The sequence below is a fragment of the Castor canadensis genome, chromosome 11, assembly GCF_047511655.1.
Source record: "Castor canadensis chromosome 11, mCasCan1.hap1v2, whole genome shotgun sequence".
Classification (NCBI taxonomy): Eukaryota; Metazoa; Chordata; class Mammalia; order Rodentia; family Castoridae; genus Castor; species Castor canadensis.
Window position 1 is genome coordinate 85,936,995 of NC_133396.1, and position 13,715 is coordinate 85,950,709.

The 13,715-nt window shown below is 43.7% G+C and overlaps 1 protein-coding gene across 2 annotated transcripts in view; it reads right to left on the reverse strand.

Moving 5' to 3' along the window:
• The window catches only part of Brinp2 (BMP/retinoic acid inducible neural specific 2), a 94,914-nt gene extending 81,568 nt beyond the window's left edge, over positions 1 to 13,346 (reverse strand). The window contains exon 1 of one of the 2 annotated variants that reach the window (XM_074047394.1): positions 13,030 to 13,346. The gene's annotated coding sequence lies outside the window, so the exon portion shown is untranslated. Of the gene's footprint in view, positions 1 to 12,555 lie in introns of both variants that reach the window. The other variant, XM_074047393.1, reaches the window with a different exon arrangement.
• Between the last annotated feature and the right edge of the window lie 369 nt (positions 13,347 to 13,715).

Genomic DNA, 13,715 nt, shown 5'->3' on the forward strand with positions numbered 1-13,715 from the left:
TTAAACTTTTCATACCCATTTCCTACTTCATGTGCAATCTTTGTAGCCATTTATTTTCATAAGTAACCTCTTGTCCTAACTAGCAGTAATTGGGAATATGTGGGATTCCCTTCTCAGGGTGATTTATACAGCACTATAAACCACAGGATCCCAAAGCACATTACAAATAGTATTTAAAAGTCAAAAATTATCCATGTTTCTAACAGAAGAAATGAGCAGGCAAAGTTCAGAAGTCACCCCAGATCGGGGGCTGGGGAGGGTGGACTCACTAACTCTATATCTTTTGTATCACTTGCACATTTATCCAGATCACGTCTTTATAAACTATTGAATTTCTTGCACATAAAGCTTGCTACCTTGGTAGGTTCCTAAGTTTGTTCTCATTCATTTCATGAAAACAGTGTCTGTGTTACACCCTCGGTAGATGGTATTTTTATGATCAAATATCTGACTCAAGCACCTGAGGCCACAGTGAGTCCATTTTCTGTGTCAATCCCCTCTCCTATGTGGGGCAGGTCTGCCATGAAATAGGACTTGAACTGACTAAAGCCCAACAGAGATATTTCTGGCTGGCCCTGTGTTCTTCTGTTGTTTGCCTGAGCAAAATCTATCATTACTCTATATGCATATGGCATGTGTCAACTGTTTTAAAATTAGCCAATTTTCCTAAGCATAAAAATGGATTTTTGTCATATCACATGAACCATATATCACAAAAACAAACCAGTTTTTGTTATGACTTTTTTTTCTTTTCAAAATGCATTAAGTCTTTCTAAGTCACCGCCAAATCCATTTCACTCACTGCATTTGTGAGATACATTTAAAGAAACCAAACAGAGGGGGAAAAATCTTATACAGTGCTGTCACCTGGAAAGAAATCTAGTTCATTACCAAACCAACCACGCCTAGGAGGCTGGATTGCTTCACCTGCTTTTAAATAATAAATAAATACAACATTTGCATGCTGACCTGCATTGGAAGTTTGAGATAGAGAAAAAATAATAAAAAAATAAAGAAAAAGACCTGTCATTTATTGAGCATTCTCCGTACATCAGACATTATGACAAATGCTAATCCTGCATTATTTCATTTCATGCTCAAACCAATCTAGCGATATGAGTTTGACTATATTCATTTCACAGATGTGAGCAGTGAAGCCTATGTAGTAGAGTAACTGCGCAAGATCACATAGCTAGTTCACAGCAGAGCCTGCTAAAGACCGGAACTCAAGTTAGTCACCTATGAGCCTCTTTCCTCAATGACTAGATTATCTTATGTGTGAATGGAAACCATTAGACTCCAGAAAGCATCCAGGTCAACTCTTTCATTTCAGGTTTCTTCTCCTAATGAAGTATGCGGATGGGTGTTATCTTTAAGGATTGGGGATTAGAGGAAGCCTTCTTTGGGGAATTCTATGTGAGACCCTGTACAATGGCTCCAAACATGGCTAAGATCGGGAATGCCTAAATATGGAACAGACAGACGTCTGGTTCCTTTTGAGGGGCCTCCAAATTCCTCTCAAAAGGGAAAAACATACTCATTTACTTGGGTAAAAAAAATCTGTGAATTTCTCTTTTAAAATGCTCCACTGTTAATTGGGAGGGCAGCACATTAAATCATTATTAGTCATTAATACTTCAGCACAAATTAGTTGATCAGGTTACTGAGAGGTGTGAAGGGCTCTGAGGGAATGCTATCATCTTGATGGAGGTGCTGAGGGGTTGCCAAGGAGGGCAGTCTTCGGATGGCCACAGGGGCGGAGTGATACACTGGCAGTCAGCAGCCAGGAGCTGAGAGAATGGGTCATGAAGGCGGAGCTGATCACTTTACCCCAGACAGACGGCTCCTACTAATACAGTTATCCCTCCGCACTCCTCTATGCACACACAGGTGCCGTGCTGCCCCTTTTGAGCTCGCAGGAAACGTAGTTCAAGGGTTTTAGGAAAGGTACCGGCCACTCCTCAGCAACCTCCAGGAAGGAACCTTCAGGTACCAGGGGGCTTGTAACACAGCGTTTTGCCTCTAGGGGTCTCCATCGCCCCGAGGCGTTCAGGAGTATGCTGACCTTGCTGTTATCCCTGGAGCCTCAAATCCCAAAGGGGGAAGATTGCTGCGGGAGAGACTGCGTATGCAGGACGCACCTAGGGACCCCATCACCCGCTGGAACACTGCACATCATCTGCTCCTGCTCCTGCCTGGCCATGTATTTATAGTTTGCTAAATGGCTGAACACCTAGCCTCGGAAGGCAGATATGAACTAGCCCCCACAGAAGGTGGTGCTCATCTAGTGCCTAAGCATTTCTATGCCTCAGGGGAATTGGAAGGACTTCCCTCTGCAGTCCCACCCCACCCCATCCCACCCTCCTCCAGGAAGCTATTTCCCCACACTAGGAAGAGTAGGCTGAGCAAGATTCCCTGCACTCAGCCAGGCAGCCTCAGGCTACGAATGTTATAGGAGGACCCAAAGTGAGAGCAGGAACTGAACTCTCCCTAACCACCAGCTCTTTTTGCCCCTGGGGCTAGACCCAGATGGTCTGACCCTCGCTAAGGCAGAGGACCTGGAAGAGAAGGAACGCGGAGGACTACAGCATGGATTGGAGGACCCGAGTGCCCAATGAAAAGTGAAATCTCACAACTGAAAGATGTTGGGAAAAAGTAAGAAACTTTGAGAGAGGTAATATTAGCTCCATTAACTATTAAAGCATAGGGTTTGGTGGCCAAACCCACTATATGACATGGGTTCAAATCACAATTCCACCACTCACTAGCTGTGAGATATTGGATCACTGACAACCTCTCCATACCTAATTCTCATCTTCAAAATGGGAATAATATGTCCTTTTTAGGAAGATTTCAGAATTGAAGGAGATTGCACAGCTAACATTTGCACACATTCGGTATCTGGTACAGTTCCTGGCACACAGCAGGCCTATACTCACGGACATTGAATTTGGTGCATTTTCAATCATGAAGAACAACAGTAATTTGTCTTAGTCTTGCTGAGCATCACAGATGTTTCTGGGTTGGCGAAGGTCTTATATTTGTGATCAATTTTAATATCTCACCTATTATTTTAAATGAATTACAAGTCTTGCTTTTCAAAGGACTTTATAATACAGTGGTTTCCAATGTGTTTTAAGCAGCTTTTAAATTCCAAGGAAGTGCCTCACGCAGCACTGGTGACAGGAAAAGAAGTGATAGGTAGGTGATTCCCAGATCCCCAGCCTTGCTCCAACCTGAGCGGTCCACACATATTGGCTTTTATGTTGATTAAAGCCTTCTATTTTTATTTTTTTTTTGGAAAGGTTAAAAATCACTGTAAATATATTCTTATGTAATTCAGGAAAACCTTTTCCTCTGCGCATAAGGACACTCATCTCTAATTTTATTTGTTTTGAAAGCCTGCTCTTTTGAAAAATGGAGCACATCTGTATTCAGAAATGGTGGCACTTGAAATATTCAGTCCTCACACACTAAGTACCCAGAACATGTAAGGCATTGCACTAGAAATTTTATGGCATTCCCTCCCAGCCCCCACGCTGGAATTGAATCCATTTGTGGCATTTTTGAACATATATCCACTCTTGTGGCCTGTTCCCAGAAATCCCAGAAGGGTCTGAGGATGCTTCTGTCCTACTCCTGACAGATTTAATGAAGACTTCAGAGCAGCTAACCTTACATCGACCACAAAGTGTCCTTTCCCAGGGATATGACTGAAGACAGTGACCACATTGTGAAGTCCAATGTTGAAGAGAATGGCTTTTATATCTATCTGATTGACCTAGGGTCAAATCTGCCACATTCAAGTTGTGGGACCTTGGGTGAGTTATTTAATCTCTCGGAACCTCAATTTGCTTATCCATAAACAGAAAGTAACAACCCATCTTAAAGGGTTTGTCATATTATTAAACAAGACAACGCCTGGAAAGCCATTAGCATGGTACCTGATCCATGGTAACCACACTCAGGAAGTACCTGAGTCACTGTTCTCCAACAGAATATACTGAAGCCTCTATCCACCTCTCATTGACCATGGCTGGGTCCCATTGCTCTCCATGGAAGTCCACATCTTTTAAGTGCTCACACTTTGAGGAGCAAAAATAGCAGTTACTATTTTCTAAAAGTTCATCAGGGTAGGTACTTTGCTGATATTTTTCAATCTCGCTTTTAATTGATAACTTTTGTGCAAGATAGGGTGGTATCATTTCCATTTTATCAGATTGGAATACAGAAGCACATAGAGTTTATGTAATTTAGCTGGGGTCATACAGCTGGCAAGCAACCAAGACAAGATTTGTCTGACCCAGAAGTTGGGGTCTTTTCTTCCCACTTGATTGACTTTCAGAGCAAAGACTAAGAATCAGCAGGAAGAGCTCTGAGAGTGAATGTCAGATAATCTGGGCTTTGCTTTCCTTGATTTCAGTCTGCAAATCAGAAATGATACTTACTACATGTGGTTGGAATGAAAATTAAGTGAGATAATACATATACCATTGAGCCTGGTACAATTTTTTATCATAAAATAAGCTTTGAATGTTTATTAATATGCACAAACTGGTTCCACCTAAGTTTCACCTGCTCTACAAATCATTTCTTTTCTTCTTCTTTTTTTTTTGCAGCACCGGGGTTTGAACTCGGGGCCTCATGCTTGCTAGGCAAGCACTCTACCACTGGAACCACTCCACCAGCCCTTAGAAATCATTTCTTTACCTTTTTACTATGAGAAATATTCATAGAGAATATGCAGATGTAGATATGGGTATTTAAGTGGTACATGTGTGTGTCTCATATATAAAATCATGAGCAAACTACCACCCAGCAAGCTGTCAGCCTCTCAGAAGCATCCCCCTCTGTATGCCCCTCCCTAATCAAATCCCCACTTCTCCCTTCAGTCCAATCCACTTCTCATCTTGTTAAAAAATAATTTTCTTTTCCTCTTTTGTTCATGCCACTGGGTTGTCTCCAGCCTTTTTGCTGTGGCTGTGCCTGTCACTTCTTTTAGGTTCTGAGTGACACGTCATTCACAGGAGAGAAGTAAAATAAAGTGGTTCAGCAAAGCCATGACCTCTGTGTGTGTGTGTGTGTGTGTGTGTGTGTGTGTGTGTCCATGGCTCCTACCCTTGTCAAAAGCAGCAAACTGGACAACTTGTGAGATATGTCTTAACCCAAAACAACAGAAGGAACAAGTGGACTCGTGGGAAGAGTTTTAGAAGCATTTGAATTATTTTCTCTACCCAAGGTCACCTAGGACTAAGTCTGGTACCTCCAGGGAGAGGTGGGACATCACAACAGCTAGAGTCCCAGTTACAGAGTGAACATTTTCTTCTCTTTAAGTCCCCAGATTCAAGTTCAGCCCTATCTTTCTCAGTGCAAGTTTCATCTCAATTTAAATATTACCACCTCCAAAAAGATTTTTCCCTGACTACTGTCTTAATCACGTTCTCCCACAATATCCTATTTTTTTCTCCTCCATTATCACCACCTGAAATTATCCCATTTATTAATCTGTCTCAATGGTTATTTTTCTGGGTACCACAGAAATAAAAAATAAGGACTTATAAAATGAAAAATAAGGATCTAAACTTTGTTGGAATGCCAGCTCCCTCACTTACTAGCTGTGTGAGTAGAGACAAGTTGTTAAACCTTTCTGGTCCTCCAACTTATCATATATAAAATGAGAATGACGAACCTATTTACCTTACAGGATCATCAGGATAAGTAAATGAGTTCATGTGTATTAAGTCTTCAGAACAGTACTGACACGTAAGTACTAGGAAAGTGTTAGCCATCATCAGCGATGTCCATCACAACCATTGTTACCACAATTTTCAGCATATCTTTCTTCAGAATGGAAGCACCTGGAAGGTAGGGCTCTCATCTATGCTGTGGTCTGGTGAATCCCCCATGCTAAAAAATAGGACCTGGCACATTCTCTAAGACATTTATACACTAAATGTCTTAGAACTCCAATCTCAACCCTACTGCTTAGTGCAAGAGATAGCCACATAAACAAATCATTACACTGTGGTGAGCACAGTTCATGAGCGAGTTGGAGAGAGATGTGTAGGAGTACAGAGGAGGAGGCAATTAATTCTGTCCCAGAGTCTCAGAGAAGCCTTTGCAAAGGAGATAATATTTACCAAGTCTCAAAGCTCAGTAACACTTCAGGAAGCAGCAAGTAGGACTGGGAAGGTTCCACAGGAAAACAACAGACACATTTAAGGGACCAATGCTAAGGGAGCTGCCTGTCTTTTCAAAAGGCTGCAGTGAGAAGGCAGAGGTGAGAGAGCACAGAGAAGCTGTTAGCCAGCTCAGGAAGGAGCTTCTGTTTATCATGTTAAGAAATTTGGATTTCATTCTGAGGGTAGTGGGGAGTCACTGGAGGATTACAGTGAGAGAAAAAGCATAATCAAATTTACCATTTGAAAGATAACCCTGGCTGCTGGGAGGAGACTGAACTGGCTAGTCCTCTACTCAGGGAGACCAAATACTGGAAGACGCAGGCCACAAGAGATGAGGGCCAGAAGTCAGTGTCTGGAGGGGAGAGAAGGAGCACACATCTTTGAGTAATAACTGGAAGTCACACCTTGTCCACTCTTGGTGATTGATTGCATGTGGGGAGGGGCAGTGTGAGAGACAATCAAGTGCAAGAAAGCTAGCATTTCTCAATTTTGCCTGTGGAGGTCTGCTTGTGCCATTAACCACATCTGGGTATTGGGGGAAAGAAATGGCTTGGGTGTGAAGTCAGTGTGTGGTACAGGTCCAGCTTTGGTCATTGTAACCATAGGGGTATCAATCTGAAGATCTTTAGTAGGAAAGAGGGTGAACATTTGTTGAGCATCTACAACATACCTGGAGCTATACTTGGCACCTTTTGTATTTTGTCCTATTTGACATTGAGAGCAACACTTTGAGAGAGAGAGAGAGCATGATTGCCTTTATTTTGATAGGTGCAGAAGCTGAGGCCCAGAGAGGTAATGATGCCCCTTTTACATGGTTAACATTTAAGAGCTGTAAGTAGATCGGTGTAATTAAGCAAAAATGAATGAAGTGCATATAAACAGAAGGATACAGTAACAAAGGTAATTTGGAGGCAGATCATGGAAAACCATGAAAAGGGAAAACAATTGCCCTACAGGGGTGTTGTGAGAAAATCAGTGAAATCAGCTTGAGGAAACATTTTGTGAACTATAGAAGGCTGAGCAAATATGAAGGGTTCTAGTCATGGCCAAACCTCACTGCAGTGACTAATAATTACATAATAACCATGAAGGAGTGGAAATCTCTTCAACTGTGATTATTAAATAAAATCCAATCATTATGTCTTCTCCCATTCTTCTTCCTGATAGTTTGATAAAATAATCCTTAACACACATCAATGGCTTCTCTTGCCCACCATTACACTATCAGTATATCTGTTTGAAAAAAAGACACACTCTCACAAAGGATGGTCATGATGTGGTAGAGATGAGAAAACCAAGAAGGGGGGTTAAAAATTAAACACACCCAGCTAATCCTCACTGGTGCATCTTCACACTCTGGGTTGAGATCCTGAAGATTACACACTTGGCTATTTCTACTATTACCACTCAAAAATATCAAGATAAAACCACTAGGCCGCCTCCTTTCTCACTCTGCTCGTGAACCCAGAGCTCCAATGCCTTGGAAAAGCTCTGGGTGGACTCCATGTTCTCTCTCTTTTTATGTCTCTGGCTCCTTCTGTCTCAAGCTCTGCCCTTTCTCCCCATTTAACCTGTCAATACTCTGCAGGGTCTGGTCCAGCACTGTTAAAAAGAAATATACTGCCAGCCATGGACATATTTTTAACTTTTCTAGTAGCCATATTAAAAAGTAAAAAGAAATGGGTGAAACTAATCATAATATATTTTATTTAATCCAATATAACTAGAATATTATCATTTTAACATGGAATCAACATAAAAATTATTGATAAAACATTTTACATTCCTTTCTTTAAGCTAAATTTTCAGATCCAATGTGTGTGTTACATTATGGCATACATTTCAAGTGCTCATGAGCCACCCGTGGGTAGCGGCTACCATACTGGACAGTGTAGGGTAGAGCTCAGTCCTGTGAGGTGCCATATTAGCCATTCTCTTTACTCAGTCCACAATCCCAGACACAGCTGCATTACATTTGAGTTTCAGTAACAGGAATGGTGGGACTGGCTGTTGAAGACACAAGCCATATTGGTGCTATTCAACTTTACTTCCTTATGCATGTCAGAGTGACAATTTAAAGAGAGGCCAACCTGTCCCTTATTTGTCAGAGGAAGCTGATCCACTGCAGCCTTCATGCTGAAGCATAACTGAGCCAGCTGTCACTTCTCTCCCAAATAAAATAGGCCTTTATCCACAAGCACTAACTACACACTCATGTGCCTGGGCCCCCACATTGGTCCCAAAGATGGCAGCTGATGCTTCTGAAGAGTAAAGAGAGAAGGTGTCACAGCTACATGGTCATTAACACAGGAAACAAGGGTGACAGAAAAGCTTAGGGTAATATTCTCAAGAGAAAGTAAATGAGACCTGTTCACAGAATGAACTCCTGAGTAAAGCATGAAAACAGACTGGGTCCCTGGAGATTTTCCTCTTGATCTCAGAACAGTTATGGTGTGACTTTTGACAAGTCATTCTACTATCACACACAATAGGAACTGCCTCTATTACAGAAATGTAACAGAGATATCTGAACAGATGTCTCAAAGTGAAGACTGAGAAACAGTGTGGTTCTGTTGCCAGTCCTCTGAGGACTTGTTGTTTGCCATGTCCTTATCTGTGGGAAAGAAGTCCATTTCCAGAGCAAATGTGTTCACTTGACTGGCCACAGTCTTCTCCTAGTGGGTAGCAGCCCTTGACCCTTGCTTAGTGCTGCCCACGCTAGCAGACTGTCTCTTTCCTTTCCTGCTCAGCTGAGCAATCGCAGTACCCCATGGTACAGCTGCGGGCAATACCACACCCCACCCCCTGCTGCTTTTTTTGTGGTCTCCTCCGTTGCAACTGCTACAGCATATGTTTTATTAAAAGGGAAAGAGAAGGGGAGACAAGAGGTTATGAACATGGGGCTGTTCGAGAATCTTGAGATTGAAAATCTTCTGCTCAATGCTAAATGCCTAAGGGCTTTGGCATCTTGCCGGCTCCAAGTAAACCCCAAGAGGAACATTTGGGTGGGGAAATAGGAAATGGAGGAAAATCAAAGCTCTCTCTTAAGAGATTTTGATTCTAAAATACAAGAAGATTTTCCTTATGATTTCTTGAAATTTGCCTGCTTTCTCCCACTATCCTTATTCAAATTTTGGCTTATGATGTTGATGAGCACTCTGACCTTGAGCAATATTTTTCCCATTGTATGTAGAATAGACTTGAGGGTGGGTGAAAGGCTACATCATTAATTTTCACTGCCTAATGAGAGGCCCAACATTTCAGAACTCTCTGCCTGGATCCTAGGGCAATTTCCTCCTGGCTAATCTATGTTTAAAATAATTAAACAACTATATTCTTTCCAGGTTGTAAGGGAAGAGACAGCCCATGGTAAACCCCAAGGAATCACGCAAGCCTTGTGGTTTCCAGCCATCTCGACAACTGTCTCCATCAGTTGGAACCCTTTGCCCCATCCCTCTTTATCCAAAAAAATCCCACTCATTCCTCATACTTAACTCAAATTCTTCCTCCTTTGAAAACTGATAGCTCTCATTATCTGTACAAATCAATTGAAGACTAATTAGGTCAGCATTTTGACTTCTTATGTATTGAACTGCTGTTTAGAACTTACATTGTCTTTACCTTTTCCCAGCTGTGCACCTATTTTCCTAACTAGAATGTAAGATCACTGAGGGCAAAGGTATGTAAGACTTTTATCCCTCACTACCTCAGGTTAGTGCCAAAGGAGTCGCCCTGGATCACTGCAAGATCTAAGTCTTGCAAAGTACCAAGCAACTACATCAGATCACAATTGCTAAGATTAAACCATTCCTTAGAAGAATCCAGTAGAGCCTGGGGTTAATGTAGGAACAGTAAGACCCAGATCCCATTTGGTGGTTTTTCCTTAATTGTTGTGTGACTCAGTGTGAAGTAAATATCTTCCTGAGGTTCTTTCCCCTTTTCTAAGAAGGAGGCTAAAATCGTTCTAGCTCTACTTCTTAAGGTAATCAAAGACAGATGAGACAATAAACCATGCGAGGATTAATTAGAGGAGCTCTATTAAAAAGCTCCCAGCCCTTTGGAAAAGGAAGCCTTTATAAAATGTATACAAGGTCTTATTATTTAAGAGAAAAAGTCGAATCACCGAAAATACACTGCACAGTGTTTTGCTAAACACTAACCAAGAAACCTCAACACTAAGCATCCCAGTCAGCAGAAGGTGCCCACGCAAATGTCTCCAGTCTCCAGACTACCTCTTGTTTGTGAACAAGAGGGAATTTGGAGCACCCTCTCAAAGGGGATCTCTTTTATGTTGCACTCCCTAGTGGCCAGCTTGTGCCTTGGGAAAGGGGATCAGGAGGAGGTGATGAAGCAGGGATGTTCTGTGCCCTCTGGCCTTGCTCAGTAAACAACCTGTCAGGAGGCCAGAAAGGAACACCCAGAAGATGATCTTGAGGGCCAAGAAGAGATGTTTCCCATCCTCAAATCAAGGCCAGTGCCAGCAGAGAGGGATCCTTCAGCTCTCCCCAGCCCTCACTTCTTTTCTTGTGTCCCCATTGCAGTACACACCACTCCATTCTGGGGGAAAGAAGCCAGTTCCATTTTTGGTGAGGAGAGGGAAGCAAGAGTCAAGAATTGCTTGTATCTTCCCTATGACTGAAACCCAAATGCCAAAATCTTTGAAGCTAGCTACTCTAACATTTGCTTCCTTGCCCTCAGACACTTCACAGAATCCATGTTCTGCATCTTTTTAGATTATATTCTTTCTCAAAGAAGCAAAGTATGCATCTTTTGCCAGAGTAGGTAGGAGATATGAATGTTGGTAAGACAGTAACATAGTGGTGGCATTGCTTGGTCATGCCCTCAGTGCTGCAAAGCAACTTATTCTGGGTGAAAAGGAACTCCAGGAGGCCATGCCTTAAACAAATATCATACACACAACTATGTGAAGTCACAGGGAAAACACACAAACTCCAGCATCATTTTGCCTGATGTCATCAGACTGCCCCCCCAGGGGATATGATAAAATACTTTAGCAGCTTGGTTAATACTGGCATTGCATGAGAGAGAGAGAGAGAGAGAGAGAGAGAGAGAGAGAGAAAGAGAGAGAGAAGAGTTCAATATGCACACAACCTGGAAAAGGACAGAGGCAGAAATTAGTTGACTTATAATATACCTTTTATCCTTCTGATTGGTCTATGCTGACATTTCACTGTCCCTGTTGGATAAGGCTCAGACTGTCCAGTTACAAGCACAGCCTTTTTATAATTGTTATCCTTTTAACAAAATATTTGCTCCTACTCAGGGCAACCGGCTCCCAGGGCAGGGAAGAGCACACACACAGTTCTTTACAGAAGGGTCTGTTCAATCATGTTACAGTGCATTAGTGTGATTATTAGTTAATATTCGGCTTAGGTCTACATACCCTGGATAAATATGTACCATGCAGAGGGACTACTTGGTAAGGAGAAAACTCCTCTGGGCTAGAACAGCACTCAGGAGTTCAGGCTCCAACTGGGCAGGGGCAGGCATCTGTGGCCAGGGCAGGGCTTTGCACAAGCTTGATTTTTTTCTGTGAGCAGCCAGCTTCCTAAACACAGCTGTGAGCACAAACACACACACACATACACGCACACACGCCACAGGCAGCATTCCACACTGTGTACCCAGATGATCACAGAAATAAAGGAGAGCAGCGATCTGTTAGCTGATACCAGTACACCCTTCTCTTCAGCATAGCAATATTCTCCCCTAGTGTCTCTAGTGCTCTGTTAGCCTCAACTCAATCAATGGGGCTCCTGCTACCACCCTAGGGAGATTGTTTGTAGCTAACACTGTTCACTCTTCAGAATTATTCCCCCCTGACTGCATGGGCATGGGAGAAAGAGCCTGGCCTCTAAAGACATATAATGTCGGGCTCCATGAATATGTGAATATCAATGTATTGTACATCATGATATCAGATCTTTAGGGTCCTCCCCAAATATAGTGAATCTCTTACAGTTCAGTCCAGCATCTGCTCAGCAAGCAAAAGTCCTTGTCATTTCTGCAATTATGCAGCCCGATTGGATTTTCTGAAGCTAATGGGAGTTGCACTAACTTTGAGGACTTAAGCCAGGCAAAAACAATATAGGTCAGGCAGAGTGCCCAAGCCCTGTGACAGCCATGCAACACCAGGAGCCAATACCAGAGCCATCTCCAGCTAAACCCCAAGTCTACCGCTCAGATCCACAAGACAGAAACTAAAAGAGGTGGAATCCTTTCCTCTGTCTGCAACTGCAAGGCACCAGGGCAAGGGGGTTGGATGAGGGCCAAATGAACCCCTTACCAATGGACACATCAGAAGGACAGTGAAAAGGGGTTAGAGAAAAATCCCGAAATCCTGCACTGTTACCTTGAATCCTTGCAAGAGCCCTCCTTGCTGTATCAGCTGCGCCCCAAACCTCCACCGACTGGGAGGAGACTCCTAAAAGATTCCAGATTTTTGTGCAACATCTCCAGTGGCAGCTTTCCAAAGTTTCTACTTCATGATTTCTTGTGGCTCTTTCTCATTTGGGGAAATGCGAATGCCTCCCGCTTAGCGTGTGAGAAGGAGCGGATGTCTCTTTTCAAATTCTCTCGCTCTCCGCTTTGCTGTTGCTGCCGCCGCCGCCGCCTTAGACCACTTGCCTGCTGCTTCCCCGCTGAGCAGCGAGAATCCCAGGCACCCTAAGCATTTTTGAAGTGGGGCTTCGGCGCTGGGCCGGGCGCATGGGGGTGTGGGAGAGGTAAGGAAAGTGGAAAAGCCAACTGGGGTGTCCCTCCACCTGTCCCTCCACCGAGGAGAAACCCAAGATCTTGCCTTCGTTCCAACTCTAAAGAGACTCACCCGCCCTCTCTGTCATCCGAAATCAGTGCCTGGCACATGGGCAGGGACGGTTCCTCCGGGTTCACCACAACCTCGGCTGCCTGGAGACCTGCGGGTGCCCTCGGAGCGCACGGCAGGTGCATGTCCCTGGACAAGTCCTGTCGGGATCCTCCGAGCTCAGTGGAGGCGCTGCCCGACAAGCCGCGCGCAGCGTAAGACGCAGGCGAATTCCATCCCGACGTGTGCCCGCTCCGACTCCGCGCTCCGTACCTAAGCGGTGTCACCTGCAGACTCAGACACCAGATGAGTGTCTTAAGATAACAATGCTGCCCTGCCTGCCTCTCTCTTTCTTTCTTATGCACGTAGGTCGGCAGCCAATAGGACGCAGCGCTACAGTCCCTGCAGGTGCCCATTGGCTGGGCGGCCTGGCAGGGGCGGGCTCAGAACCCCACAGGCTTTCTCCTTTGGTTAGCTGGCAGGCTAGGGTACCAGCTCGGTTAACCCTCGCAGCTTTGCAGCAGGGACTTTAGCGAGGATAAGGGAGCCTTGGATAAATTCACGGCTGGGGATGGTGGGGGCTAGAGAGTCTAAGAAGGCTGAGGAACAAGAAGTAGCTGGGGAGCTAATTACATTTTCTTCTAATTTTCCAGAATTACAATAATCATTTGTCCCGGCCCATTTTGTTTGCTTGCTTAACTAGAACTCCC